The sequence below is a fragment of the Thalassophryne amazonica genome, chromosome 20 (assembly GCF_902500255.1).
Source record: "Thalassophryne amazonica chromosome 20, fThaAma1.1, whole genome shotgun sequence".
In the NCBI taxonomy this organism is placed as follows: domain Eukaryota; kingdom Metazoa; phylum Chordata; class Actinopteri; order Batrachoidiformes; family Batrachoididae; genus Thalassophryne; species Thalassophryne amazonica.
The window spans coordinates 66,930,496-66,936,080 of NC_047122.1; the positions used below are offsets into that span (position 1 = coordinate 66,930,496).

Genomic DNA, 5,585 nt, shown 5'->3' on the forward strand with positions numbered 1-5,585 from the left:
TCCCAAAATAATCCTTTGCCCTTGTGGTTATAGCAGCTATTGATGAATGACAGTTCCTGAGTTTTTGATGCAGTACCATCTGAGGGGTTGGAGATCATGAATGTTCAATTTAGGTGTTTGCCCTTTCATGACTGTTTCATGATATGATGCACTGTACACTCAAAAAACTGATGCATTGGATGAACTCAATTCAGTTATGAGCAGGATTTCCATATAATAAATATATGTAGCCCCAACTCAAATACAGTAAATTGCACTCATGCAAGCTAATGTAATTTAGTTGGCACAACATATATTTATTAGATGGAAATCCTGCCCATAACTGAATTGAGTTCATCCAATGACTCGTTTGTGTGATACACTCAAAAAAAAAACTGACATTAGATTGGATTCCATCTAATAAATATATGTAGACCCAACTCAAATACACATTCAAGCAAGATAATGTAGTTTAAATTAGTTGGAGCTACATATATTTATTAGATGGAAATCCTGCACATAATTAAATTCATCCAAAGAGCCATTTTTTTTTTAGTGTAGAGACAAAAATATGTAAATCTCTTGATAACAACGTCCATGTTTTAGACACCAAAGATGGTTGGTTTGAAAGAAGGGTCAAAGTAGCCATCTTTGTTAAAAGACAGAGGTGGGGCTCCCACCTAAAGTTCTATCCTTTCATTGATACCACAGAGACTCAAAGATCATCCTCACCTTTCCTGAAAGGAAACCAAGAACAACAGCAACTCACACTGGAACTCAAGTGATCTCCAGGGACTCTTTATGACTTAAATTACATCTCTGTGGCATCAGTGGCCCCACAGAGGATAAAATATTTCAAGCTCTCTCTAACCCAACTAGAAGTGATGAAACTTTTCTAGATGAGTGAAACATCTTCAGGGAACTAAACAAGTTCACCTGACCCGACTCAGCCTTCTTAGAAATCACCAGCTGACATCACCTGCTAGAAACAACAACTGAAATGAAGTTGACCAAACATAACATGAAATATGTTGGGTTCCTCCTGTCTGCAGTGACACAGAAATCAAAGTAAATGTACAAATCAGTGCACTTTGTTTTTCATTTTCCTTACTGTCTCAGCGTTGTCAGATTTGGGGTTTTATGCTTTATTTAAGCCCAAATTGCTCCCCAGCCTCACTAATTACTAAGATCTGAGTTGTGATTGAATTTTATTGTTCCTGGCCGTTGCCATGGTGATGCTTCAGTTTTCCATTCATCCAAACATACATCTTGGACACACTTTGACAGCAAAATTAAGTCCATATGATCAGCGATTCTGCTCGTGAAGCCCACACAGACGGGTGAGAGCACAACGGGTCATCTTATTCACGTTTTTGAATGTCTTCCTTCGGTTAAACTGATTCATGAGTCATGTCCATTTAATTGAGTTGGTAATGGGTTCCTGCACAATTATTCTCTGCTTTGAACAAATTTTCAGCTGCTACATTTTATGCTATCACGGAGCTAGAGCATCACTTTTTAAATAGTTGCTCGTTACATAAGAATCCACTACAGAAATCATCCATGTGTTGAATACGCAGATCGGCATTAACATATATGTCAGATTGCCAGATGTGTCAATTCAATGAGGCACCTTCAAGCTCCACATCCTATCAGGACAGAACCTTTAAAGCTGATTCACAGCTTTCAGTGCAAGTACAAGACAGTGTTTATGGCTTCACCTCAACACTGCTGGATTTGTGAGGCACACTGTCTTAAAAATTAAGGATTATGCTGTTGTTTACACCCAGGAGAGTCAGGATTGGACCCCAAGATGCAGGTAGACAAGACACAATAGGTGGGTGCAAAGAGAGGGTGTTTATTGTCCAAGACAGTGGAAATCACAGGTGACAAAAATACTTACGAGTGACAAAAACCAAAGTAGACTGACAAGGTGCAAATACTACAACAAAAAAGCAACTGTGAAAAAGGGACAGCGAGACAAACTTACTACTTGTAAGTGACAGGCAGTGACGTACAATAAGAGTGGTGAGATGCAAACAATCTGACAAGACACAACGCAAATGACTGGCAGTGAGGGAGCAAAGTGGTGTGACTTATATACAACTCAGATAATTCAGGTGTGAGGAACGCATGAGGGCAGGGGACCAGGAGATAACTTAAAGTGACAAGGAATTCCACATGAAACAACCATGTAAAGGACAAAACTAGACATCAACAGAACCCCAAACACTGGTGAACACTGAAATGAACAGAACATAAACGTGTGTTCTTGTACTCTTAAAAGAAAAAAAACCTGCCACACTGTCCACAGTGGACGGTTTTATGGCTGCAGACAGCTTGGACCATTTGGTCCCACTTTCAGTGTCAGGAAACTGGCAGCGTGCATGACAGTGACATTACAAATGAGTCTCTTTATCTTATATCCTTTATCTTACACACAGTAGGAAAAACCTCCAGGAACCTGGAAGCATTCACACGTTTTCACGCCAACTCAGATTTTTCTGTCAGTGACTGTTTGTGCTTCATGACCTTTTTCCTGACTGGACACTTATTAACTATGTGAGTCAAACACAGATCTTTTATGTTTTACTGCAACGCAAATATCTGAAATTCAGATATTTCCTTTTCACAGTTGTGGCTGTAAAACTCTCAGGTTGTCTTTACCGTCTGAAAGCTGAATGAACTGTATTTAGTAGGAAAATTGACCTGCTTTATTTACTGAGTGCGTGACGTGATGCTAACGTGTGCAGGATATTATGAGGGGTGGAAATAACAAAAATGAACTGTTTTTTAAGTTGTAAGTTTTATACTCATCATTCACAACACGAAATTGGCATTTGTAATTTCAAGAAAGTATCCTTAAAGGTGAAAATTACAAAAATGAATGAAAATGAAAATTTTTTCTTAAGATGTGAAATTTCAGTTTGGCAAAAAGGGAGACTTCAGCATAGATCTTAAGCATCATAGATTGGGCAGTACAGTGGCTTAGTGGTTAGCACTGTTGCCTCACAGCAAGAAGGTCATAGGTTTGATTCCCACCTGTGGTCCTTTCTGTGTGGAGTTTGAATGTTCTCCCCGTGTTTGTGTGGGTTTCCTCCGGGTGCTCCAGCTTCCTCCCACATTTAAAGACATGCAGGTTAGGTGAACTGGAAAGTTTACAATTGTCCAGGTCTCCCTTGTAAAAGAGATCTTGATCTCAGTGGGAGTAACCCGGTTAAATAAAGGTTAAATAGATCTGCTCTATTTTCCTGAATGAAAATCCTTCTCTGCTCTATTCCACCATGAAGCTCTGACTGGTGCAAAACCAAAAAAGCTCCCTTGGTGTTGTTGTAGATGGTTTCTTGGCTGAATCCTGGAAGGGATGGTGGACTTGGAGATGATTCAACAGGCCCCATCTTGATGTGCACTGTTTCTGACAGATGGGGTAAGTGATGTCTGCAGGAAGCTTCTGTTGGACAGGATCTTTCTCTCTCTCTTCTTCTCTGTGTTGTTTATCTGCATTTTTTTTTTGACGACTTCCTCTCAGTTGTGGAACATTGATCGCCAGCTGGCTCAGTTCCTCTGGAGGTCTTTCAGTCAATGGAGTGGTGCTTAAGGTTGTGCTTCAGGAGGTTCTTGTAGTGTTTCTTCTGCCCTCCTCTTGACCATTTTCCTTTGCCCAACAGATAGTAGAAGATCTGCTTGGTTAGTCAGCTGTCATCCATCCTAATGACATGACCCACCTGCGGAACCTGGTTCTTGATGAAGACACACATTTTGCTCTTTAGCTTGTCTTCAGCCAGGACACTGATGTTGGTATGGTAGTCTTCCCACCTGAGGTGGAGGACACTCTTCAGGCATCATTGTTGGAATTGCTCGAGGGTGTTCAGTTGGCTGTGGTAGGTGGTCCACATGTTAGATCCATACAGCAGGGTTGGCATGACGATGGCTTTGTAGACAAGGATTTTTGTGTCACGTCGAAGATCTCTGTTGTTGAAAATACCGGTGCAAAGCTGACTGAAGGGACTTCCTGGACACTTGAATCAATGTGGATCTCATCATCGATGTTGACATTTGAGGAAACATGGCTGCTCAGGTATAGAACATAGGTCACGTTCTCCAGGACCTGCCCATGCATCTAAATGCAGGAAGAGCTTTCCATCCATTCTGTACACTATATCAATTAATGGTGACACTTTGTCTTGATCAGGTGAAGGAGTTTGGTCACAAAGATAATGAAAAGCAAAGGGCCAATGACACAACCCTGCTGTCCTGATTGAACACTGAGGGCTTCAGTTTTTGTGCCATTTATCAGCACTGTGGCAGACATGTCATCGTGGAGAAGCCTCCGGATCTTGAGCATTTCTCTGGACAGCCCATTTTGCTCAGGAGCTTACACAGAAATGGGCGTGGCACACTGTCCAACACCTTTGTCAAGTCAGTGAAGGTGGGGTACAACAGTTGGTGTTGCTCTCTACACTTTTTCTTACAATTGGTGGACAGTGAAGATCATATCTGTTGTTCGTCTTGATGGTCAGAAGCTACTCTTGGTTTCAAGAAGGAAGATTTAGTGGTCTCAGGCTGTTGTTGGCAATCCCTTCAAGACCCTTTCCTATGGTGGACAGCAAAGGAGATTCCACGATGTTTCCATCATCACACTTGAATCCATTCTGCTTGTTGATGGTGAAAATCACTGAGTCTCTGGGGGCTGTGTGTACTTCTTCTTGAATCCAGATTTTGATGGTGAGTTGGTGCAGTTGGTGTTGGAGAAACTGACCTCCATCTTTAAAAACCTTCCATGGGTCTGTAGACAAAAATGCACATTTGCTGCTACAGTGGCTGGAGAGACGTAAGAGGTTCTAGATTCACAATGCTACCCCTCTCACTCTTTGTTGATCAGCAAAAGATGTGTGTGTTCAGTGCAGCCTAGAAAAATCTGCATCCAGGATTATTCTAGAGACAGCTGCGTGTGGATTTGTTTAACATGGGAATGTCGTTGCACATCAACAAACACACGGTTCTTGACAACCTGCTCCAATGGCTGGGAAATCCCAGACGATCGGGGTCTGAGGACCTGCTGCAGCCTTCACAACGGCTGAGTCACAAGCCATCATCTCCTCCACCTGAAGCCCTGCAGAAGACTTCTCGTTTCACCAGACCCCGTTAGCTGTCTTGTGTTCAGGGTTCCTGTTGGACCTTCATGGGTGTTGTAGCGGCCACACAAGGTCCCATTGTATTTCATCCCAACAGGTGATCCCCTACTTGATTATTCAGGTCTCATTATCGGGAACAGAAGGTGGGTTTTGAGACCCGATTTACCATAAAGTTTGTATTTCTTAAAGATTCATGTAAGTAACATCTAGTAAAGTTCACGTACCTGCCCCCCCCCACACACACACACATGCTCTGAGGGGATTTGGTGTTTGCAGATGTTTCTCTTTCACTTTGATTGATGCCTTGTCTGTCTAGCACAGAGTACGTGTGAGGGGCCTCTGTCTCCGTCTCAGTGCCTCACCTCTGACCTCTGCAGACAAAACACATATCTGCCTCATAATGCAGCAGAAAATCTGCTGTGGCGGTCAGATCTCAGATAAAATAAAATAAAGGGAAACCCGATAAGCAGG

General features: G+C 42.2%; 1 long non-coding RNA gene across 1 annotated transcript in view; it reads right to left on the reverse strand.

Moving 5' to 3' along the window:
• Nucleotides 1-206: 206 nt before the first annotated feature.
• LOC117502163 overlaps nt 207-5,585 on the reverse strand; it is a 26,652-nt gene continuing 21,273 nt past the window's right edge. Inside the window, exon 3 of the long non-coding RNA XR_004558202.1 lies at nt 207-344. This is a non-coding gene — a long non-coding RNA (uncharacterized LOC117502163). The remainder of the gene's footprint in view (nt 345-5,585) is intronic.